This window comes from Pseudophryne corroboree, chromosome 1, assembly GCF_028390025.1.
Source record: "Pseudophryne corroboree isolate aPseCor3 chromosome 1, aPseCor3.hap2, whole genome shotgun sequence".
Lineage (NCBI taxonomy): Eukaryota > Metazoa > Chordata > Amphibia > Anura > Myobatrachidae > Pseudophryne > Pseudophryne corroboree.
In genome coordinates, this window is record NC_086444.1 from 1,227,064,373 (window position 1) to 1,227,092,228 (window position 27,856).

The following is a 27,856-nucleotide window of genomic DNA, read 5'->3' on the forward strand; positions in this document are numbered from 1 at the left end:
TCCAGTATGCAAGTATTGCAGCCTCGGGGATTTATATTGAGATGCCCACTGGTGGAGTCTCAAATCCGCCGCTGGTGCGTGATGACGCAAACCATCGGACGAGTATCGACCTTCTGTCGTGCAGCTTGGCCATCGGAAAGAAAGACGCCGAAGCAATTATTAATACATACCAGATCGCAGTCACTCCGCTGAAACGGTCACCGTCGCGGCACAATACGATATAAACACTTGCAAAATGGCAAAATAATATCGCCGTCCGACATCGACGATACGTCCATTTCTGGATCAGGCCCAATGTAAAGCGCAACGGAATTTGCTGCGCTATATAAGAAACTGTGAATAAATAATAAAATAATAAAGGTAAGGACCATGGGGGGTGGGGGTGGGTGGAGCTATACAGCACGCCCTCTGCGTCTCGCTCTCTGCCATCGGTGACGGATAAACCATTGGACTTCTTACATTGATGGAAAAACCATCTACCATGTCTGGCCGTCCCTATGCCATCTCTGGGTGTGTGCTATGTACAACACAGGTGTGCAATGTGGCTTATCAGGTGGAGTGCAAGCTCTTCGGGCTCACACCCTTGTTGCCCCCTGATGCTGTGCTGCTGATGTACCCAGTGCTGTGCAGGCTCTCAGTGCTGGTCACTTGCCATGCAGCCCCTGGTTACCAGGTGATGGATGGGCTCTGTGGGTAGTAACAGTGAGGGAGGCAGTAATAATGAAGTGTGAGGGAGGCAGTAATGAAGTGTCTGCCCCAGGCAGCTGCTGCTGGGGGATGATTATTCTATAGCTGGAGGTACTCTAATGCACATAGTGGAGGCAGAGCTGTATAATGGCCACAGATAGAGCATTTCATTACTGTATAGCCCAGATACAGGCTCAGTGCAGGGAGAAGCGGCTGGGGGGACCGTCAGCCAATACACCGCGGCTGCAATAAACGCACACGCCGCCCTCCCCCACAGCTGACGCCGGCTGTCCGTGGTAGCCGGGCTGGCTGTGTACAAGACGGTTCCTGTCACACCGGGGGGCAGAGGAGGGGGTGAAGCTGCGAGCACCGGGATTGAGGCGGGAGGGGCGCTTGGCTGACGGTGCCTTAGTGCACACATCTGGGCAGCGGCAGCGGCAGCAGCATCTCAGAGGTGAGTGCAGGAGGCACTGCGGGCATCTGAGGAGGGAGGGGGCTGCCAGGGCTGGGGTAACCACAGGGCACATGCCAGTGCCAGCCTGGTGAGAGGCACAGAGAGAGAGGGAGAGGGGGGAGGAGACCCTGCAATAGCCTGCAGATCTGGGTGCCCCATGCATTTCCCCTCAGTAAGGGGCAGCTGGCACTGGGCACTCACACTGGTGCCCTCTCATTGGCACACTGACTGTACCCGGGGACTGCTTTGCATTCCCCCTCCCCCTCAGGGTGCCAGCCTAGTGGGCATGCGGGGGTCTCTGCAGCAGCAGTGTAGAGGATGCACACTCACACCCTGCACCTGTCCTCCTTTCCAGGGCTGAGGGTCACTGGGGGCAGCTGTTCCTGTATAATGCACCGCTGGCAGTGACAGAGAGAGGGAGACCTGCAGCATCCATCACACTGCAGCATCAGAGGACCATGCTGGAGGTAGGTGACACTTATGGCTGATCAGGGGGAGGGGGGGTCCTGGCAAGGTCTGCAGCAATGATTGCACGGCACCCTGTGTCAGCAGACGGCAATGGTGGAGCCGACATGGCATCCTCAGGAGGAGCAGCATGCCATGGTCTGGGAATGGCATCTCCCTGTATAATGCGGTGCTGTGATGACAGATAGGGACTGCGGGGTGGCTGGGAGATGTGTGTGTGTGTATATATATATATACTGTATATAATGCATATACATATGGGTTACTGGAATATAAGACATCAGGGGGTGGCTGCATTGGAGACCATGGTGGTATTTGCATGTAGGATCACTGAAATGCTGTATATAGGATACATGGGTTGCTGTACAGATCAGCACTATAGCTGGAGTCTGCATACATCCTCCGTGGGTATGGGCTTCTGCAAAGCATGGGAATATTATATGCCAGAGATCTATGGATCTATGGATCTTCCATCATGCCATCGCCCCCAGTACCATCACATTGCACAATTTTCCGGGATGCTCCTGGGAATTGATAGGCTGTCTGCAGAGGATTGTGAGATGACCCCACATACATACAGCAGCCTTATTGTATGGAGGACTAGTGTATAAATGTGCCATGTTATAATGGAGCTGTGCTAAGGAAAGCATTTTCCATTTAATCAGATCTAATTCTATGCATATTGCTCATTGCATATTTCCATCCAGACTGAATTGTATGAGTCCCACATGAGCAAATGTTTCGGTACAAAATGAAACACATTGTAACATCAGATTGTGACTGACGGGTGATATAACACACTGCTGCCTGCTAATAATCCCACAAGTCATCTTCTATCCCCTGATCAAGGGGTGCCTGATATATCCATTATTCACATGTTATTATTCTCTCATTTCTGCCTGTGTGTGATCAGATGTATCAGATCTAGCTTCTGTCTCATCTATCTATCTATCTATCTATCTATCTATCTATCTATCTATCTATCTATCTATCTCATGTCTGTCTATCTATCTATCTATCTATCTATCTATCTATCTATCTATCTATCTATCTGTTTATCTGTTATCTATCTATCATCTATCTATCTATCTATCTATCTATCTATCTATCTATCTATCTATCTATCTATCTATCTATCTATCTATCTATCTACCTACAGTATCTATCTATCTATCTATCTATCTATCTATCTATCTATCTATCTATCTATCTATCTATCTATCTATCTATCTATCTATCTATCTATCTATCTATCTATCTATCTGTCTTTCTATCTATCTACCTCCCACACTATCTATCTATCTCATATCCATCCACAGACTATTTAGAATGAATGCAGCTGTGAGGCCGTTCTGCTCTGTAAAATGATCACCTTCCACTGCTCTATCTGTCCCTCCTTTGGTTACCTGTGTTATACCAGAATCTATATGAAATATTTTTACTTACACATAAGACTATTAACCAAACTACCCTAACATTCATTTAAAAATATCTCCTAGCGTGACCTTTCCGCTCTGCACAAGATCTGTGTCTCACCCACACGCATTACCTGCCCACAGTCAGAGCTACAGGACTATTTTTGGGTTGCACCCACTCTGTGGAATGTCCTCCCACGCACAATAAGACTTTCCTCTAGTCTCCAAACCTTCCAGTGTTCCTTGATAACTCACCTGTATTAGGCAGCTTATCATATTGCAGGACCATCCACATAACCTCCATAAGATATCCTACAGGGAAGTGGATAGCTTCCCGACGAATGGGATCCCGAGGGAGGACATAAACCCGGGACGAATGCCGGTGTGAAAATACCAACAACCAATCGCATCCCGATCGTTCGGACAGTGGGATGTGCTTCCGTCCTGCTGCGCACACGGGGGGTGGGGGTTAGGTTTAGGCAGCACAAGGGGGGATAGGGTTAGGGTGCAGGGATGGGAAGGTTAGGGACCAGGTACGGAGGGTTAGGGTTTGGCACACACAAGGGAGGATTAGGGTAGGGAAAAGGTGGGGGTTAGGAGGCATCCCATTAATCGGTAACTCATTCTGAACCCATCCTACCCCATTACCTCCCCCCTATACAGTCTCCACATAACCTCCATACACTATCCTACCCCATTACCTCCCCTCTATACAGTCGCCACATAACCCCCATACACTATCCTACCCCATTACCTCCCCTCTATACAGTCCTCACATAACCTCCATACACTATCCTACCCCATTACCTCCCCCTATACAGTCTCCACATAACCTCCATACACTATCCTACCCCATTAACTCCCCCTATACAGTCTCCACATAACCCCCATACACTATTCTACCCCATTACCTCCCCCTATACAGTCTCCACATAACCCCCATACACTATCCTACCCCATTACCTCCCCCTATACAGTCTCCACATAACCCCCATACACTATCCTACCCCATTACCCCTCTCTATACAGTCTCCACATAACCTCCATACACTAGCCTACCCCATTACCTCCCCCCTATACAGTCTCCACATAACCTCCATACACTAGCCTACCCCATTACCTCCCCTCTATACAGTCCCCACATAATCTCCATACACTAACCTACCCCATTACCTCCCCTCTATACAGTCCCCACATAACCTCCATACACTATCCTACCATATAACCTCCATACACTATCCTACCCCATTACCTCCCCCCTATACAGTCTCCACATAACCTCCATACACTAGCCTACCCCATTACCTCCCCCCTATACAGTCTCCACATAACCTCCATACACTAGCCTACCCCATTACCTCCCCTCTATACAGTCCCCACATAACCTCCATACACTATCCTACCCCATTACCTCTCCTCTATACAGTCCCCACATAACCTCTATACACTATCCTACCCCATTACCTCCCCTCTATACAGTCCCCACATAACCTCTATACACCATACTACCCCATTACCTCCCCTCTATACAGTCCCCACATAACCTCCATACACTATCCTACCCCATTACCTCCCCTCTATACAGTCCCCATATAACCTCCATACTCTATCCTACCCCTTTACCTCCCCTCTGTACAGTCCCCACATAACCTCCATACACTATCCTACCCCATTACCTCCCCTCTATACAGTCCCCACATAACCTCCATACACTATCCTACCCCATTACCTCCCCTCTATACAGTCCCCACATAACCTCCATACACTATCCTACCCCATTACCTCCCCTCTATACAGTCCCCACATAACCTCCATACACTATCCTACCCCATTACCTCCCCTCTATACAGTCCCCACATAACCTCCATACACTAGCCTACCCCATTAACCCCCTCTATACAGTCCCCACATAACCTCCATACACTATCCTACCCCATTACCTCCACCCTATACAGTCTCCACATAACCTCCATACACTATCCTACCCCATTACCTCCCCTCTATACAGTCTCCACATAACCCCCATACACTATCCTACCTCATTACCTCCCCCCTATACAGTCACCACGTAACCTCCATACACTATCCTACCCCATTACCTCCCCTCTATACAGTCTCCACATAACCCCCATACACTATCCTACCCCATTACCTCCCCCCTATACAGTCTCCACATAACCTCCATACACTATCCTACCCCATTACCTCCCCCTATAGTCTCCACATAACCTCCATACACTATCCTACCCCATTACCTCCCCCTATACAGTCTCCACATAACCTCCATACACTATCCTACCCCGTTACCTCTCCTCTATACAGTCCCCACATAACATTACATAGGTTCTCTTTCTACATTTTCTCATCCTGCTAACTATAGGCCAACATTGCTGCGTGACTGGTTCATACAACCCACCTACGTCCTTCTCAACCTGGCTGGACCAATATGCAATATGTATCACCTATCCTTGTGTATCACACTCCTATTTCCTTATAGAATGTGAACCTGCCATCCGAGCAGGGCCCTCCGACCTCTCTGTCTGTCTGTTATTACCAGGTCATGTTTTATTACTGTTTTATTCCCAATTGTAAGTGAATATGCTGGTGCTATGGGGAGTAATTCAGAGTTGATCGCAGCAGGATTTTTGTTAGCAGTTGGGCAAAACCATGTGCACTGCAGGGGGCGCAGATATAACATGTGCAGAGAGAGTTAGATTTGGGTGAGGTGTGTTCAATCTGAAATCTAAATTGCAGTGTAAAAATAAAGCAGCCAGTATTTGCCCTGCACAGAAACAAAATAACCCACCTAAATCTAACTCTCTCTGCACATGTTACATCTGCCCCCCTGCAGTGCACATGGTTTTGCCCAACTGCTAACAAAAATCCTGCTGCAATCAACTCAGAATTACCCCCATAGACATAATTGTTACTAATAAATGAATGAGGAGCGTGATAACGCTAGGAATGAATAGTGCAATACTGGAGAACATGGTGAGGGTATACTGGTGAGGAATGCAGGTAGTGATATGAATGATGAGTGTGATAAGGCTAGGAATGAATAGTGCAATACTGGAGAACATGGTGAGGGTATACTGGTGAGGAATGCAGGTAGTGATATGAATGATGAGTGTGATAAGGCTAGGAATGAATAGTGCAATACTGGGGAACATGGTGAGGGTATACTGGTGAGGAATGCAGGTAGTGATATGAATGATGAGTGTGATAAGGCTAGGAATGAATAGTGCAATACTGGAGAACATGGTGAGGGTATACTGGTGAGGAATGCAGGTAGTGATATGAATGATGAGCGTGATTAGGCTAGGAATGAATAGTGCAATACTAGAGAACATGGTGAGGGTATACTGGTGAGGAATGCAGGTAGTGATATGAATGATGAGTGTGATAAGGCTAGGAATGAATAGTGCAATACTGGAGAACATGGTGAGGGTATACTGGTGAGGAATGCAGGTAGTGATATGAATGATCAGTGTGATAAGGCTAGGAATGAATAGTGCAATACTGGAGAACATGGTGAGGGTATACTGGTGAGGAATGCAGGTAGTGATATGAATGATGAGTGTGATAACGCTAGGAATGAATAGTGCAGTACTGGAGAACATGGTGAGGGTATACTGGTGAGGAATGCAGGTAGTGATATGAATGATGAGCGTGATAAGGCTAGGAATGAATAGTGCAATACTGGAGAACATGGTGAGGGTATACTGGTGAGGAATGCAGGTAGTGATATGAATGATGAGTGTGATAAGGCTAGGAATGAATAGTGTAATACTGGAGAACATGGTGAGGGTATACTGGTGAGGAATGCAGGTAGTGATATGAATGATAAGCGTGATAAGGCTAGGAATGAATAGTGCAATACTGGAGAACATGGTGAGGGTATACTGGTGAGGAATGCAGGTAGTGATATGAATGATGAGTGTGATAATGCTAGGAATGAATAGTGCAATACTGGAGAACATGGTGAGGGTATACTGGTGAGGAATGCAGGTAGTGATATGAATGATGAGTGTGATAATGCTAGGAATGAATAGTGCAATACTGGGGAACATGGTGAGGGTATACTGGTGAGGAATGCAGGTAGTGATATGAATGATGAGTGTGATAACGCTAGGAATGAATAGTGCAATACTGGAGAACATGGTGAGGGTATACTGGTGAGGAATGCAGGTAGTGATATGAATGATGAGCGTGATAATGCTAGGAATGAATAGTGCAGTACTGGAGAACATGGTGAGGGTATACTGGTGAGGAATGCAGGTAGTGATATGAATGATGAGTGTGATTAGGCTAGGAATGAATAGTGCAGTACTGGAGAACATGGTGAGGGTATACTGGTGAGGAATGCAGGTAGTGATATGAATGATGAGCGTGATAAGGCTAGGAATGAATAGTGCAATACTGGAGAACATGGTGAGGGTACACTGGTGAGGAATGCAGGTAGTGATATGAATGATGAGTGTGATAATGCTAGGAATGAATAGTGCAATACTGGAGAACATGGTGAGGGTATACTGGCGAGGAATGCAGGTAGTGATATGAATGATGAGTGTGATTAGGCTAGGAATGAATAGTGCAGTACTGGAGAACATGGTGAGGGTATACTGGTGAGGAATGCAGGTAGTGATATGAATGATGAGCGTGATAAGGCTAGGAATGAATAGTGCAATACTGGAGAACATGGTGAGGGTATACTGGTGAGGAATGCAGGTAGTGATATGAATGATGAGTGTGATAATGCTAGGAATGAATAGTGCAATACTGGGGAACATGGTGAGGGTATACTGGTGAGGAATGCAGGTAGTGATATGAATGATGAGTGTGATAACGCTAGGAATGAATAGTGCAATACTGGAGAACATGGTGAGGGTATACTGGTGAGGAATGCAGGTAGTGATATGAATGATGAGTGTGATAACGCTAGGAATGAATAGTGCAATACTGGAGAACATGGTGAGGGTATACTGGTGAGGAATGCAGGTAGTGATATGAATGATGAGCGTGATAACGCTAGGAATGAATAGTGCAGTACTGGAGAACATGGTGAGGGTATACTGGTGAGGAATGCAGGTAGTGATATGAATGAAGAGCGTGATAATGCTAGGAATGAATAGTGCAATACTGGAGAACATAGTGAGGGTATACTGGTGAGGAATGCAGGTAGTGATATGAATGATGAGTGTGATAATGCTAGGAATGAATAGTGCAATACTGGAGAACATGGTGAGGGTATACTGGTGAGGAATGCAGGTAGTGATATGAATGATGAGCGTGATAAGGCTAGGAATGAATAGTGCAATACTGGAGAACATGGTGAGGGTATACTGGTGAGGAATGCAGGTAGTGATAAGAATGATGAGCGTGATAATGCTAGGAATGAATAGTGCAATACTGGAGAACATGGTGAGGGTATACTGGTGAGGAATGCAGGTAGTGATATGAATGATGAGTGTGATAAGGCTAGGAATGAATAGTGCAATACTGGGGAACATGGTGAGGGTATACTGGTGAGGAATGCAGGTAGTGATATGAATGATGAGTGTGATAAGGCTAGGAATGAATAGTGCAGTACTGGAGAACATGGTGAGGGTATACTGGTGAGGAATGCAGGTAGTGATATGAATGATGAGTGTGATTAGGCTAGGAATGAATAGTGCAGTACTGGAGAACATGGTGAGGGTATACTGGTGAGGAATGCAGGTAGTGATATGAATGATGAGCGTGATAAGGCTAGGAATGAATAGTGCAGTACTGGAGAACATGGTGAGGGTATACTGGTGAGGAATGCAGGTAGTGATATGAATGATGAGTGTGATAAGGCTAGGAATGAATAGTGCAATACTGGAGAACATGGTGAGGGTATACTGGTGAGGAATGCAGGTAGTGATATGAATGATGAGTGTGATAAGGCTAGGAATGAATAGTGCAATACTGGAGAACATGGTGAGGGTATACTGGTGAGGAATGCAGGTAGTGATATGAATGATGAGTGTGATAATGCTAGGAATGAATAGTGCAATACTGGAGAACATGGTGAGGGTATACTGGTGAGGAATGCAGGTAGTGATATGAATGATGAGCGTGATAAGGCTAGGAATGCATAATGCAATACTGGAGAACATGGTGAGGGTATACTGGTGAGGAATGCAGGTAGTGATATGAATGATGAGTGTGATAAGGCTAGGAATGAATAGTGCAATACTGGGGAACATGGTGAGGGTATACTGGTGAGGAATGCAGGTAGTGATATGAATGATGAGTGTGATAAGGCTAGGAATGAATAGTGCAGTACTGGAGAACATGGTGAGGGTATACTGGTGAGGAATGCAGGTAGTGATATGAATGATGAGTGTGATTAGGCTAGGAATGAATAGTGCAGTACTGGAGAACATGGTGAGGGTATACTGGTGAGGAATGCAGGTAGTGATATGAATGATGAGCGTGATAAGGCTAGGAATGAATAGTGCAGTACTGGAGAACATGGTGAGGGTATACTGGTGAGGAATGCAGGTAGTGATATGAATGATGAGTGTGATAAGGCTAGGAATGAATAGTGCAATACTGGAGAACATGGTGAGGGTATACTGGTGAGGAATGCAGGTAGTGATATGAATGATGAGTGTGATAAGGCTAGGAATGAATAGTGCAATACTGGAGAACATGGTGAGGGTATACTGGTGAGGAATGCAGGTAGTGATATGAATGATGAGTGTGATAATGCTAGGAATGAATAGTGCAATACTGGAGAACATGGTGAGGGTATACTGGTGAGGAATGCAGGTAGTGATATGAATGATGAGCGTGATAAGGCTAGGAATGCATAATGCAATACTGGAGAACATGGTGAGGGTATACTGGTGAGGAATGCAGGTAGTGATATGAATGATGAGTGTGATAAGGCTAGGAATGAATAGTGCAATACTGGAGAACATGGTGAGGGTATACTGGTGAGGAATGCAGGTAGTGATATGAATGATGAGCGTGATAAGGCTAGGAATGCATAATGCAATACTGGAGAACATGGTGAGGGTATACTGGTGAGGAATGCAGGTAGTGATATGAATGATGAGTGTGATAATGCTAGGAATGAATAGTGCAATACTGGAGAACATAGTGAGGGTATACTGGTGAGGAATGCAGGTAGTGATATGAATGATGAGCGTGATAAGGCTAGGAATGAATAATGCAATACTGGAAAACATGGTGAGGGTATACTGGTGAGGAATGCAGGTAGTGATATGAATGATGAGTGTGATAAGGCTAGGAATGAATAGTGTAATACTGGGGAACATGGTGAGGGTATACTGGTGAGGAATGCAGGTAGTGATATGAATGATGAGTGTGATAAGGCTAGGAATGAATAGTGCAATACTGGGGAACATGGTGAGGGTATACTGGTGAGGAATCCAGGTAGTGATATGAATGATGAGCGTGATAAGGCTAGGAATGAATAGTGCAGTACTGGAGAACATGGTGAGGGTATACTGGTGAGGAATCCAGGTAGTGATATGAATGATGAGCGTGATAAGGCTAGGAATGAATAGTGCAGTACTGGAGAACATGGTGAGGGTATACTGGTGAGGAATGCAGGTAGTGATATGAATGATGAGTGTGATAATGCTAGTAATGAATAGTGCAATACTGGAGAACATGGTGAGGGTATACTGGTGAGGAATGCAGGTAGTGATATGAATGATGAGTGTGATAAGGCTAGGAATGAATAGTGCAATACTGGAGAACATGGTGAGGGTATACTGGTGAGGAATGCAGGTAGTGATATGAATGATGAGCGTGATAAGGCTAGGAATGCATAATGCAATACTGGAGAACATGGTGAGGGTATACTGGTGAGGAATGCAGGTAGTGATATGAATGATGAGTGTGATAATGCTAGGAATGAATAGTGCAATACTGGAGAACATAGTGAGGGTATACTGGTGAGGAATGCAGGTAGTGATATGAATGATGAGCGTGATAAGGCTAGGAATGAATAATGCAATACTGGAAAACATGGTGAGGGTATACTGGTGAGGAATCCAGGTAGTGATATGAATGATGAGCGCGATAAAACTAGGAATGAATAGTGCAATACTGGGGAACATGGTGAGGGTATACTGGTGAGGAATGCAGGTAGTGATATGAATGATGAGTGTGATAAGGCTAGGAATGAATAGTGCAGTACTGGGGAACATGGTGAGGGTATACTGGTGAGGAATGCAGGTAGTGATATGAATGATGATTGTGATAACGCTAGGAATGAATAGTGCAATACTGGAGAACATGGTGAGGGTATACTGGTGAGGAATGCAGGTAGTGATATGAATGATGAGCGTGATAAGGCTAGGAATGAATAGTGCAATACTGGAGAACATGGTGAGGGTATACTGGTGAGGAATGCAGGTAGTGATATGAATGATGAGCGTGATAAAACTAGGAATGAATAGTGCAATACTGGGGAACATGGTGAGGGTATACTGGTGAGGAATGCAGGTAGTGATATGAATGATGAGTGTGATAAGGCTAGGAATGAATAGTGCAGTACTGGGGAACATGGTGAGGGTATACTGGTGAGGAATGCAGGTAGTGATATGAATGATGATTGTGATAACGCTAGGAATGAATAGTGCAATACTGGAGAACATGGTGAGGGTATACTGGTGAGGAATGCAGGTAGTGATATGAATGATGAGTGTGATAAGGCTAGGAATGAATAGTGCAATACTGGAGAACATGGTGAGGGTATACTCGTGAGGAATGCAGGTAGTGATATGAATGATGAGTGTGATAAGGCTAGGAATGAATAGTGCAATACTGGAGAACATGGTGAGGGTATACTGGTGAGGAATGCAGGTAGTGATATGAATGATGAGTGTGATAACGCTAGGAATGAATAGTGCAATACTGGAGAACATGGTGAGGGTATACTGGTGAGGAATGCAGGTAGTGATATGAATGATGAGTGTGATAAGGCTAGGAATGAATAGTGCAGTACTGGAGAACATGGTGAGGGTATACTGGTGAGGAATGCAGGTAGTGATATGAATGATGAGTGTGATAAGGCTAGGAATGAATAGTGCAATACTGGAGAACATGGTGAGGGTATACTGGTGAGGAATGCAGGTAGTGATATGAATGATGAGTGTGATAAGGCTAGGAATGAATAGTGCAATACTGGAGAACATGGTGAGGGTATACTGGTGAGGAATGCAGGTAGTGATATGAATGATGAGTGTGATAAGGCTAGGAATGAATATTGCAATACTGGGGAACATGGTGAGGGTATACTGGTGAGGAATGCAGGTAGTGATATGAATGATGAGTGTGATAAGGCTAGGAATGAATAGTGCAATACTGGAGAACATGGTGAGGGTATACTGGTGAGGAATGCAGGTAGTGATATGAATGATGAGTGTGATAAGGCTAGGAATGAATAGTGCAATACTGGGGAACATGGTGAGGTTATACTGGTGAGGAATGCAGGTAGTGATATGAATGATGAGTGTGATAAGGCTAGGAATGAATAGTGCAATACTGGAGAACATGGTGAGGGTATACTGGTGAGGAATGCAGGTAGTGATATGAATGATGAGTGTGATAACGCTAGGAATGAATAGTGCAATACTGGAGAACATGGTGAGGGTATACTGGTGAGGAATGCAGGTAGTGATATGAATGATGAGTGTGATAACGCTAGGAATGAATAGTGCAATACTGGGGAACATGGTGAGGGTATACTGGTGAGGAATGCAGGTAGTGATATGAATGATGAGCGTGATAAGGCTAGGAATGAATAGTGCAATACTGGAGAACATGGTGAGGGTATACTGGTGAGGAATGCAGGTAGTGATATGAATGATGAGCGTGATAAGGCTAGGAATGAATAGTGCAATACTGGAGAACATGGTGAGGGTATACTGGTGAGGAATGCAGGTAGTGATATGAATGATGAGCGTGATAATGCTAGGAATGAATAGTGCAGTACTGGAGAACATGGTGAGGGTATACTGGTGAGGAATGCAGGTAGTGACATGAATGATGAGCGTGATAAGGCTAGGAATGAATAGTGCAATACTGGAGAACATGGTGAGGGTATACTGGTGAGGAATGCAGGTAGTGATATGAATGATGAGCGTGATAAAGCTAGGAATGAATAGTGCAATACTGGAGAACATGGTGAGGGTATACTGGTGAGGAATGCAGGTAGTGATATGAATGATGAGCGTGATAAGGCTAGGAATGAATAGTGCAATACTGGAGAACATGGTGAGGGTATACTGGTGAGGAATGCAGGTAGTGATATGAATGATGAGCGTGATAAGGCTAGGAATGAATAGTGCAATACTGGAGAACATGGTGAGGGTATACTGGTGAGGAATGCAGGTAGTGATATGAATGATGAGCGTGATAAAGCTAGGAATGAATAGTGCAATACTGGAGAACATGGTGAGGGTATACTGGTGAGGAATGCAGGTAGTGATATGAATGATGAGTGTGATAAGGCTAGGAATGAATAGTGCAATACTGGAGAACATGGTGAGGGTATACTGGTGAGGAATGCAGGTAGTGATATGAATGATGAGCGTGATAAGGCTAGGAATGAATAGTGCAATACTGGGGAATATGGTGAGGGTATACTGGTGAGGAATGCAGGTAGTGATATGAATGATGAGCGTGATAACGCTAGGAATGAATAGTGCAATACTGGAGAACATGGTGAGGGTATACTGGTGAGGAATGCAGGTAGTGATATGAATGATGAGCGTGATAAGGCTAGGAATGAATAGAGCAATACTGGAGAACATGGTGAGGGTATACTGGTGAGGAATGCAGGTAGTGATATGAATGATGAGCGTGATAAGGCTAGGAATGAATAGTGCAATACTGGGGAACATGGTGAGGGTATACTGGTGAGGAATGCAGGTAGTGATATGAATGATGAGCGTGATAAGGCTAGGAATGAATAGTGCAATACTGGAGAACATGGTGAGGGTATACTGGTGAGGAATGCAGGTAGTGATAAGAATGAAGAGCGTGATAAGGCTAGGAATGAATAGAGCAATACTGGAGAACATGGTGAGGGTATACTGGTGAGGAATGCAGGTAGTGATATGAATGATGAGCGTGATAAGGCTAGGAATGAATAGTGCAATACTGGGGAACATGGTGAGGGTATACTGGTGAGGAATGCAGGTAGTGATATGAATGATGAGCGTGATAAGGCTAGGAATGCATAATGCAATACTGGAGAACATGGTGAGGGTATACTGGTGAGGAATGCAGGTAGTGATATGAATGATGAGTGTGATAATGCTAGGAATGAATAGTGCAATACTGGAGAACATAGTGAGGGTATACTGGTGAGGAATGCAGGTAGTGATATGAATGATGAGCGTGATAAGGCTAGGAATGAATAATGCAATACTGGAAAACATGGTGAGGGTATACTGGTGAGGAATCCAGGTAGTGATATGAATGATGAGCGCGATAAAACTAGGAATGAATAGTGCAATACTGGGGAACATGGTGAGGGTATACTGGTGAGGAATGCAGGTAGTGATATGAATGATGAGCGTGATAAGGCTAGGAATGAATAGTGCAATACTGGGGAACATGGTGAGGGTATACTGGTGAGGAATGCAGGTAGTGATATGAATGATGAGCGTGATAAGGCTAGGAATGCATAATGCAATACTGGAGAACATGGTGAGGGTATACTGGTGAGGAATGCAGGTAGTGATATGAATGATGAGTGTGATAATGCTAGGAATGAATAGTGCAATACTGGAGAACATAGTGAGGGTATACTGGTGAGGAATGCAGGTAGTGATATGAATGATGAGCGTGATAAGGCTAGGAATGAATAATGCAATACTGGAAAACATGGTGAGGGTATACTGGTGAGGAATCCAGGTAGTGATATGAATGATGAGCGCGATAAAACTAGGAATGAATAGTGCAATACTGGGGAACATGGTGAGGGTATACTGGTGAGGAATGCAGGTAGTGATATGAATGATGAGTGTGATAAGGCTAGGAATGAATAGTGCAGTACTGGGGAACATGGTGAGGGTATACTGGTGAGGAATGCAGGTAGTGATATGAATGATGATTGTGATAACGCTAGGAATGAATAGTGCAATACTGGAGAACATGGTGAGGGTATACTGGTGAGGAATGCAGGTAGTGATATGAATGATGAGCGTGATAAGGCTAGGAATGAATAGTGCAATACTGGAGAACATGGTGAGGGTATACTGGTGAGGAATGCAGGTAGTGATATGAATGATGAGCGTGATAAAACTAGGAATGAATAGTGCAATACTGGGGAACATGGTGAGGGTATACTGGTGAGGAATGCAGGTAGTGATATGAATGATGAGTGTGATAAGGCTAGGAATGAATAGTGCAGTACTGGGGAACATGGTGAGGGTATACTGGTGAGGAATGCAGGTAGTGATATGAATGATGATTGTGATAACGCTAGGAATGAATAGTGCAATACTGGAGAACATGGTGAGGGTATACTGGTGAGGAATGCAGGTAGTGATATGAATGATGAGTGTGATAAGGCTAGGAATGAATAGTGCAATACTGGAGAACATGGTGAGGGTATACTCGTGAGGAATGCAGGTAGTGATATGAATGATGAGTGTGATAAGGCTAGGAATGAATAGTGCAATACTGGAGAACATGGTGAGGGTATACTGGTGAGGAATGCAGGTAGTGATATGAATGATGAGTGTGATAACGCTAGGAATGAATAGTGCAATACTGGAGAACATGGTGAGGGTATACTGGTGAGGAATGCAGGTAGTGATATGAATGATGAGTGTGATAAGGCTAGGAATGAATAGTGCAGTACTGGAGAACATGGTGAGGGTATACTGGTGAGGAATGCAGGTAGTGATATGAATGATGAGTGTGATAAGGCTAGGAATGAATAGTGCAATACTGGAGAACATGGTGAGGGTATACTGGTGAGGAATGCAGGTAGTGATATGAATGATGAGTGTGATAAGGCTAGGAATGAATAGTGCAATACTGGAGAACATGGTGAGGGTATACTGGTGAGGAATGCAGGTAGTGATATGAATGATGAGTGTGATAAGGCTAGGAATGAATATTGCAATACTGGGGAACATGGTGAGGGTATACTGGTGAGGAATGCAGGTAGTGATATGAATGATGAGTGTGATAAGGCTAGGAATGAATAGTGCAATACTGGAGAACATGGTGAGGGTATACTGGTGAGGAATGCAGGTAGTGATATGAATGATGAGTGTGATAAGGCTAGGAATGAATAGTGCAATACTGGGGAACATGGTGAGGTTATACTGGTGAGGAATGCAGGTAGTGATATGAATGATGAGTGTGATAAGGCTAGGAATGAATAGTGCAATACTGGAGAACATGGTGAGGGTATACTGGTGAGGAATGCAGGTAGTGATATGAATGATGAGTGTGATAACGCTAGGAATGAATAGTGCAATACTGGAGAACATGGTGAGGGTATACTGGTGAGGAATGCAGGTAGTGATATGAATGATGAGTGTGATAACGCTAGGAATGAATAGTGCAATACTGGGGAACATGGTGAGGGTATACTGGTGAGGAATGCAGGTAGTGATATGAATGATGAGCGTGATAAGGCTAGGAATGAATAGTGCAATACTGGAGAACATGGTGAGGGTATACTGGTGAGGAATGCAGGTAGTGATATGAATGATGAGCGTGATAAGGCTAGGAATGAATAGTGCAATACTGGAGAACATGGTGAGGGTATACTGGTGAGGAATGCAGGTAGTGATATGAATGATGAGCGTGATAATGCTAGGAATGAATAGTGCAGTACTGGAGAACATGGTGAGGGTATACTGGTGAGGAATGCAGGTAGTGACATGAATGATGAGCGTGATAAGGCTAGGAATGAATAGTGCAATACTGGAGAACATGGTGAGGGTATACTGGTGAGGAATGCAGGTAGTGATATGAATGATGAGCGTGATAAAGCTAGGAATGAATAGTGCAATACTGGAGAACATGGTGAGGGTATACTGGTGAGGAATGCAGGTAGTGATATGAATGATGAGCGTGATAAGGCTAGGAATGAATAGTGCAATACTGGAGAACATGGTGAGGGTATACTGGTGAGGAATGCAGGTAGTGATATGAATGATGAGCGTGATAAGGCTAGGAATGAATAGTGCAATACTGGAGAACATGGTGAGGGTATACTGGTGAGGAATGCAGGTAGTGATATGAATGATGAGCGTGATAAAGCTAGGAATGAATAGTGCAATACTGGAGAACATGGTGAGGGTATACTGGTGAGGAATGCAGGTAGTGATATGAATGATGAGTGTGATAAGGCTAGGAATGAATAGTGCAATACTGGAGAACATGGTGAGGGTATACTGGTGAGGAATGCAGGTAGTGATATGAATGATGAGCGTGATAAGGCTAGGAATGAATAGTGCAATACTGGGGAATATGGTGAGGGTATACTGGTGAGGAATGCAGGTAGTGATATGAATGATGAGCGTGATAACGCTAGGAATGAATAGTGCAATACTGGAGAACATGGTGAGGGTATACTGGTGAGGAATGCAGGTAGTGATATGAATGATGAGCGTGATAAGGCTAGGAATGAATAGAGCAATACTGGAGAACATGGTGAGGGTATACTGGTGAGGAATGCAGGTAGTGATATGAATGATGAGCGTGATAAGGCTAGGAATGAATAGTGCAATACTGGGGAACATGGTGAGGGTATACTGGTGAGGAATGCAGGTAGTGATATGAATGATGAGCGTGATAAGGCTAGGAATGAATAGTGCAATACTGGAGAACATGGTGAGGGTATACTGGTGAGGAATGCAGGTAGTGATAAGAATGAAGAGCGTGATAAGGCTAGGAATGAATAGGGCAATACTGGAGAACATGGTGAGGGTATACTGGCGAGGAATGCAGGTAGTGATATGAATGATGAGCGTGATAAGGCTAGGAATGAATAGTGCAATACTGGGGAACATGGTGAGGGTATACTGGTGAGGAATGCAGGTAGTGATATGAATGATGAGTGCGATAAGGCTAGGAATGAATAGTGCAATACTGGAGAACATGGTGAGGGTATACTGGTGAGGAATGCAGGTAGTGATATGAATGATGAGTGTGATAAGGCTAGGAATGAATAGTGCAATACTGGAGAACATGGTGAGGGTATACTGGTGAGGAATGCAGGTAGTGATAAGAATGAAGAGCGTGATAAGGCTAGGAATGAATAGGGCAATACTGGAGAACATGGTGAGGGTATACTGGCGAGGAATGCAGGTAGTGATATGAATGATGAGCGTGATAAGGCTAGGAATGAATAGTGCAATACTGGGGAACATGGTGAGGGTATACTGGTGAGGAATGCAGGTAGTGATATGAATGATGAGTGCGATAAGGCTAGGAATGAATAGTGCAATACTGGAGAACATGGTGAGGGTATACTGGTGAGGAATGCAGGTAGTGATATGAATGATGAGTGTGATAAGGCTAGGAATGAATAGTGCAATACTGGAGAACATGGTGAGGGTATACTGGTGAGGAATGCAGGTAGTGATATGAATGATGAGTGTGATAAGGCTAGGAATGAATAGTGCAATACTGGAGAACATGGTGAGGGTATACTGGTGAGGAATGCAGGTAGTGATATGAATGATGAGCGTGATAAGGCTAGGAATGAATAGTGCAATACTGGAGAACATGGTGAGGGTATACTGGTGAGGAATGCAGGTAGTGATATGAATGACAAGCGTGATAAGGCTAGGAATGAATAGTGCAATACTGGAGAACATGGTGAGGGTATACTGGTGAGGAATGCAGGTAGTGATATGAATGATGAGCGTGATAAGGCTAGGAATGAATAGTGCAATACTGGAGAACATGGTGAGGGTATACTGGTGAGGAATGCAGGTAGTGATATGAATGATGAGCGTGATAAGGCTAGGAATGAATAGTGCAATACTGGAGAACATGGTGAGGGTATACTGGTGAGGAATGCAGGTAGTGATATGAATGACGAGCGTGATAAGGCTAGGAATGAATAGTGCAGTACTGGGGAACATGGTGAGGGTATACTGGTGAGGAATGCAGGTAATGATATGAATGATGAGTGTGATAAGGCTAGGAATTAATAGTGCAATACTGGGGAACATGGTGAGGGTATACTGGTGAGGAATGCAGGTAGTGATATGAATGATGAGCGTGATAAGGCTAGGAATGAATAGTGCAATACTGGGGAACATGGTGAGGGTATACTGGTGAGGAATGCAGGTAGTGATATGAATGATGAGTGTGGTAAGGCTAGGAATGAATAGTGCAATACTGGGGAACATGGTGAGGGTATACTGGTGAGGAATGCAGGTAGTGATATGAATGATGAGTGTGGTAAGGCTAGGAATGAATAGTGCAATACTGGAGAACATGGTGAGGGTATACTGGTGAGGAATGCAGGTAGTGATATGAATGATGAGCGTGATAAGGCTAGGAATGAATAGTGCAATATTGGAGAACATGGTGAGGGTATACTGGTGAGGAATGCAGGTAGTGATATGAATGACGAGCGTGATAAGGCTAGGAATGAATAGTGCAATACTGGAGAACATGGTGAGGGTATACTGGTGGAGAATGCAGGTAGTGATATGAATGATGAGCGTGATAAGGCTAGGAATGAATAGTGCAATACTGGAGAACATGGTGAGGGTATACTGGTGAGGAATGCAGGTAGTGATATGAATGACGAGCGTGATAAGGCTAGGAATGAATAGTGCAATACTGGGGAACATGGTGAGGGTATACTGGTGAGGAATGCAGGTAGTGATATGAATGATGAGCGTGATAAGGCTAGGAATGAATAGTGCAATACTGGGGAATATGGTGAGGGTATACTGGTGAGGAATGCAGGTAGTGATATGAATGACGAGCGTGATAAGGCTAGGAATGAATAGTGCAATACTGGAGAACATGGTGAGGGTATACTGGTGAGGAATGCAGGTAGTGATATGAATGATGAGCGTGATAAGGCTAGGAATGAATAGTGCAATACTGGAGAACATGGTGAGGGTATACTGGTGAGGAATGCAGGTTGTGATATGAATGATGAGCGTGATAAGGCTAGGAATGAATAGTGCAATACTGGAGAACATGGTGAGGGTATACTGGTGAGGAATGCAGGTAGTGATATGAATGATGAGCATGATAAGGCTAGGAATGAATAGTGCAATACTGGAGAACATGGTGAGGGTATACTAGTGAGGAATGCAGGTAGTGATATGAATGATGAGCATGATAAGGCTAGGAATGAATAGTGCAATACTGGAGAACATGGTGAGGGTATACTGGTGAGGAATGCAGGTAGTGATATGAATGACAAGCGTGATAAGGCTAGGAATGAATAGTGCAATACTGGGGAACATGGTGAGGGTATACTGGTGAGGAATGCAGGTAGTGATATGAATGATGAGTGTGATAAGGCTAGGAATGAATAGTGCAATACTGGAGAACATGGTGAGGGTATACTGGTGAGGAATGCAGGTAGTGATATGAATGATGAGCGTGATAAGGCTAGGAATGAATAGTGCAATACTGGGGAACATGGTGAGGGTATACTGGTGAGGAATGCAGGTAGTGATATGAATGATGAGCGTGATAACGCTAGGAATGAATAGTGCAATACTGGAGAACATGGTGAGGGTATACTGGTGAGGAATGCAGGTAGTGATATGAATGATGAGTGTGATAAGGCTAGGAATGAATAGTGCAATACTGGGGAACATGGTGAGGGTATACTGGTGAGGAATGCAGGTAGTGATATGAATGATGAGCGTGATAAGGCTAGGAATGAATAGTGCAATACTGGAGAACATGGTGAGGGTATACTGGTGAGGAATGCAGGTAGTGATATGAATGATGAGCGTGATAAGGCTAGGAATGAATACTGCAATACTGGAGAACATGGTGAGGGTATACTAGTGAGGAATGCAGGTAGTGATATGAATGATGAGCATGATAAGGCTAGGAATGAATAGTGCAATACTGGAGAACATGGTGAGGGTATACTGGTGAGGAATGCAGGTAGTGATATGAATGACAAGCGTGATAAGGCTAGGAATGAATAGTGCAATACTGGGGAACATGGTGAGGGTATACTGGTGAGGAATGCAGGTAGTGATATGAATGACAAGTGTGATAAGGCTAGGAATGAATAGTGCAATACTGGGGAACATGGTGAGGGTATACTGGTGAGGAATGCAGGTAGTGATATGAATGATGAGCGTGATAAGGCTAGGAATGAATAGTGCAATACTGGAGAACATGGTGAGGGTATACTGGTGAGGAGTGCAGGTAGTGATATGAATGATGAGTGTGATAAGGCTAGGAATGAATAGTGCAATACTGGAGAACATGGTGAGGGTATACTGGTGAGGAATGCAGGTAGTGATATGAATGATGAGTGTGATAAGGCTAGGAATGAATAGTGCAATACTGGAGAACATGGTGAGGGTATACTGGTGAGGAATGTAGGTAGTGATATGAATGATGAGTGTGATAAGGCTAGGAATGAATAGTGCAATACTGGAGAACATGGTGAGGGTATACTGGTGAGGAATGCAGGTAGTGATATGAATGATGAGTGTGATAAGGCTAGGAATGAATATTGCAGTACTGGGGAACATGGTGAGGGTATACTGGTGAGGAATGCAGGTAGTGATATGAATGATGAGTGTGATAAGGCTAGGAATGAATAGTGCAGCACTGGGGAACATGGTGAGGGTATACTGGTGAGGAATGCAGTTAGTGATATGAATGATGAGTGTGATAAGGCTAGGAATGAATAGTGCAATACTGGAGAACATGGTGAGGGTATACTGGTGAGGAATGCAGGTAGTGATATGAATGATGAGTGTGATAAGGCTAGGAATGAATAGTGCAGCACTGGAGAACATGGTGAGGGTATACTGGTGAGGAATGCAGGTAGTGATATGAATGATGAGCGTGATAAGGCTAGGAATGAATAGTGCAGTACTGGAGAACATGGTGAGGGTATACTGGTGAGGAATGCAGGTAGTGATATGAATGATGAGTGTGATAAGGCTAGGAATGAATAGTGCAATACTGGAGAACATGGTGAGGGTATACTGGTGAGGAATGCAGGTAGTGATATGAATGATGAGCGTGATAACGCTAGGAATGAATAGTGCAATACTGGAGAACATGGTGAGGGTATACTGGTGAGGAATGCAGGTAGTGATATGAATGATGAGCGTGATAAGGCTAGGAATGAATAGTGCAATACTGGAGAACATGGTGAGGGTATACTGGTGAGGAATGCAGGTAGTGATATGAATGATGAGTGTGATAAGGCTAGGAATGAATACTGCAATACTGGAGAACATGGTGAGGGTATACTGGTGAGGAATGCAGGTAGTGATATGAATGATGAGTGTGATAACGCTAGGAATGAATAGTGCAATACTGGGGAACATGGTGAGGGTATACTGGTGAGGAATGCAGGTAGTGATATGAATGATGAGCGTGATAAGGCTAGGAATGAATAGTGCAATACTGGGGAACATGGTGAGGGTATACTGGTGAGGAGTGCAGGTAGTGATATGAATGAAGAGCGTGATAAGGCTAGGAATGAATAGGGCAATACTGGAGAACATGGTGAGGGTATACTGGCGAGGAATGCAGGTAGTGATATGAATGATGAGCGTGATAAGGCTAGGAATGAATAGTGCAATACTGGGGAACATGGTGAGGGTATACTGGTGAGGAATGCAGGTAGTGATATGAATGATGAGTGCGATAAGGCTAGGAATGAATAGTGCAATACTGGAGAACATGGTGAGGGTATACTGGTGAGGAATGCAGGTAGTGATATGAATGATGAGTGTGATAAGGCTAGGAATGAATAGTGCAATACTGGAGAACATGGTGAGGGTATACTGGTGAGGAATGCAGGTAGTGATAAGAATGAAGAGCGTGATAAGGCTAGGAATGAATAGGGCAATACTGGAGAAGATGGTGAGGGTATACTGGCGAGGAATGCAGGTAGTGATATGAATGATGAGCGTGATAAGGCTAGGAATGAATAGTGCAATACTGGGGAACATGGTGAGGGTATACTGGTGAGGAATGCAGGTAGTGATATGAATGATGAGTGCGATAAGGCTAGGAATGAATAGTGCAATACTGGAGAACATGGTGAGGGTATACTGGTGAGGAATGCAGGTAGTGATATGAATGATGAGTGTGATAAGGCTAGGAATGAATAGTGCAATACTGGAGAACATGGTGAGGGTATACTGGTGAGGAATGCAGGTAGTGATATGAATGATGAGTGTGATAAGGCTAGGAATGAACAGTGCAATACTGGAGAACATGGTGAGGGTATACTGGTGAGGAATGCAGGTAGTGATATGAATGATGAGCGTGATAAGGCTAGGAATGAATAGTGCAATACTGGAGAACATGGTGAGGGTATACTGGTGAGGAATGCAGGTAGTGATATGAATGACAAGCGTGATAAGGCTAGGAATGAATAGTGCAATACTGGAGAACATGGTGAGGGTATACTGGTGAGGAATGCAGGTAGTGATATGAATGATGAGCGTGATAAGGCTAGGAATGAATAGTGCAATACTGGAGAACATGGTGAGGGTATACTGGTGAGGAATGCAGGTAGTGATATGAATGATGAGCGTGATAAGGCTAGGAATGAATAGTGCAATACTGGAGAACATGGTGAGGGTATACTGGTGAGGAATGCAGGTAGTGATATGAATGACGAGCGTGATAAGGCTAGGAATGAATAGTGCAGTACTGGGGAACATGGTGAGGGTATACTGGTGAGGAATGCAGGTAATGATATGAATGATGAGTGTGATAAGGCTAGGAATTAATAGTGCAATACTGGGGAACATGGTGAGGGTATACTGGTGAGGAATGTAGGTAGTGATATGAATGATGAGTGTGATAAGGCTAGGAATGAATAGTGCAATACTGGAGAACATGGTGAGGGTATAGTGGTGAGGAATGCAGGTAGTGATATGAATGATGAGTGTGATAAGGCTAGGAATGAATATTGCAGTACTGGGGAACATGGTGAGGGTATACTGGTGAGGAATGCAGGTAGTGATATGAATGATGAGTGTGGTAAGGCTAGGAATGAATAGTGCAATACTGGGGAACATGGTGAGGGTATACTGGTGAGGAATGCAGGTAGTGATATGAATGATGAGCGTGATAAGGCTAGGAATGAATAGTGCAATACTGGGGAACATGGTGAGGGTATACTGGTGAGGAATGCAGGTAGTGATATGAATGATGAGTGTGGTAAGGCTAGGAATGAATAGTGCAATACTGGGGAACATGGTGAGGGTATACTGGTGAGGAATGCAGGTAGTGATATGAATGATGAGTGTGGTAAGGCTAGGAATGAATAGTGCAATACTGGAGAACATGGTGAGGGTATACTGGTGAGGAATGCAGGTAGTGATATGAATGATGAGCGTGATAAGGCTAGGAATGAATAGTGCAATATTGGAGAACATGGTGAGGGTATACTGGTGAGGAATGCAGGTAGTGATATGAATGACGAGCGTGATAAGGCTAGGAATGAATAGTGCAATACTGGAGAACATGGTGAGGGTATACTGGTGGAGAATGCAGGTAGTGATATGAATGATGAGCGTGATAAGGCTAGGAATGAATAGTGCAATACTGGAGAACATGGTGAGGGTATACTGGTGAGGAATGCAGGTAGTGATATGAATGACGAGCGTGATAAGGCTAGGAATGAATAGTGCAATACTGGGGAACATGGTGAGGGTATACTGGTGAGGAATGCAGGTAGTGATATGAATGATGAGCGTGATAAGGCTAGGAATGAATAGTGCAATACTGGGGAATATGGTGAGGGTATACTGGTGAGGAATGCAGGTAGTGATATGAATGACGAGCGTGATAAGGCTAGGAATGAATAGTGCAATACTGGAGAACATGGTGAGGGTATACTGGTGAGGAATGCAGGTAGTGATATGAATGATGAGCGTGATAAGGCTAGGAATGAATAGTGCAATACTGGAGAACATGGTGAGGGTATACTGGTGAGGAATGCAGGTAGTGATATGAATGATGAGCGTGATAAGGCTAGGAATGAATAGTGCAATACTGGAGAACATGGTGAGGGTATACTGGTGAGGAATGCAGGTAGTGATATGAATGATGAGCGTGATAAGGCTAGGAATGAATAGTGCAATACTGGAGAACATGGTGAGGGTATACTAGTGAGGAATGCAGGTAGTGATATGAATGATGAGCATGATAAGGCTAGGAATGAATAGTGCAATACTGGAGAACATGGTGAGGGTATACTGGTGAGGAATGCAGGTAGTGATATGAATGACAAGCGTGATAAGGCTAGGAATGAATAGTGCAATACTGGGGAACATGGTGAGGGTATACTGGTGAGGAATGCAGGTAGTGATATGAATGATGAGTGTGATAAGGCTAGGAATGAATAGTGCAATACTGGAGAACATGGTGAGGGTATACTGGTGAGGAATGCAGGTAGTGATATGAATGATGAGCGTGATAAGGCTAGGAATGAATAGTGCAATACTGGGGAACATGGTGAGGGTATACTGGTGAGGAATGCAGGTAGTGATATGAATGATGAGCGTGATAACGCTAGGAATGAATAGTGCAATACTGGAGAACATGGTGAGGGTATACTGGTGAGGAATGCAGGTAGTGATATGAATGATGAGTGTGATAAGGCTAGGAATGAATAGTGCAATACTGGGGAACATGGTGAGGGTATACTGGTGAGGAATGCAGGTAGTGATATGAATGATGAGCGTGATAAGGCTAGGAATGAATAGTGCAATACTGGAGAACATGGTGAGGGTATACTGGTGAGGAATGCAGGTAGTGATATGAATGATGAGCGTGATAAGGCTAGGAATGAATAGTGCAATACTGGAGAACATGGTGAGGGTATACTAGTGAGGAATGCAGGTAGTGATATGAATGATGAGCATGATAAGGCTAGGAATGAATAGTGCAATACTGGAGAACATGGTGAGGGTATACTGGTGAGGAATGCAGGTAGTGATATGAATGACAAGCGTGATAAGGCTAGGAATGAATAGTGCAATACTGGGGAACATGGTGAGGGTATACTGGTGAGGAATGCAGGTAGTGATATGAATGACAAGTGTGATAAGGCTAGGAATGAATAGTGCAATACTGGGGAACATGGTGAGGGTATACTGGTGAGGAATGCAGGTAGTGATATGAATGATGAGCGTGATAAGGCTAGGAATGAATAGTGCAATACTGGAGAACATGGTGAGGGTATACTGGTGAGGAGTGCAGGTAGTGATATGAATGATGAGTGTGATAAGGCTAGGAATGAATAGTGCAATACTGGAGAACATGGTGAGGGTATACTGGTGAGGAATGCAGGTAGTGATATGAATGATGAGTGTGATAAGGCTAGGAATGAATAGTGCAATACTGGAGAACATGGTGAGGGTATACTGGTGAGGAATGTAGGTAGTGATATGAATGATGAGTGTGATAAGGCTAGGAATGAATAGTGCAATACTGGAGAACATGGTGAGGGTATACTGGTGAGGAATGCAGGTAGTGATATGAATGATGAGTGTGATAAGGCTAGGAATGAATATTGCAGTACTGGGGAACATGGTGAGGGTATACTGGTGAGGAATGCAGGTAGTGATATGAATGATGAGTGTGATAAGGCTAGGAATGAATAGTGCAGCACTGGGGAACATGGTGAGGGTATACTGGTGAGGAATGCAGTTAGTGATATGAATGATGAGTGTGATAAGGCTAGGAATGAATAGTGCAATACTGGAGAACATGGTGAGGGTATACTGGTGAGGAATGCAGGTAGTGATATGAATGATGAGTGTGATAAGGCTAGGAATGAATAGTGCAGCACTGGAGAACATGGTGAGGGTATACTGGTGAGGAATGCAGGTAGTGATATGAATGATGAGCGTGATAAGGCTAGGAATGAATAGTGCAGTACTGGAGAACATGGTGAGGGTATACTGGTGAGGAATGCAGGTAGTGATATGAATGATGAGTGTGATAAGGCTAGGAATGAATAGTGCAATACTGGAGAACATGGTGAGGGTATACTGGTGAGGAATGCAGGTAGTGATATGAATGATGAGTGTGATAAGGCTAGGAATGAATAGTGCAGCACTGGGGAACATGGTGAGGGTATACTGGTGAGGAATGCAGTTAGTGATATGAATGATGAGTGTGATAAGGCTAGGAATGAATAGTGCAATACTGGAGAACATGGTGAGGGTATACTGGTGAGGAATGCAGGTAGTGATATGAATGATGAGTGTGATAAGGCTAGGAATGAATAGTGCAGCACTGGAGAACATGGTGAGGGTATACTGGTGAGGAATGCAGGTAGTGATATGAATGATGAGCGTGATAAGGCTAGGAATGAATAGTGCAGTACTGGAGAACATGGTGAGGGTATACTGGTGAGGAATGCAGGTAGTGATATGAATGATGAGTGTGATAAGGCTAGGAATGAATAGTGCAATACTGGAGAACATGGTGAGGGTATACTGGTGAGGAATGCAGGTAGTGATATGAATGATGAGCGTGATAACGCTAGGAATGAATAGTGCAATACTGGAGAACATGGTGAGGGTATACTGGTGAGGAATGCAGGTAGTGATATGAATGATGAGCGTGATAAGGCTAGGAA

The 27,856-nt window shown here is 44.2% G+C and overlaps 1 protein-coding gene across 1 annotated transcript in view; it reads left to right on the forward strand.

Annotated features, from left to right (window-relative positions):
• The first annotated feature begins 816 nt into the window (after positions 1-816).
• The window catches only part of FBXO41 (F-box protein 41), a 209,458-nt gene continuing 182,418 nt past the window's right edge, over positions 817-27,856 (forward strand). The window contains exons 1-2 of the mRNA XM_063925379.1: positions 817-1,141; positions 1,497-1,608. The gene's annotated coding sequence lies outside the window, so the exon portion shown is untranslated. The remainder of the gene's footprint in view (positions 1,142-1,496; positions 1,609-27,856) is intronic.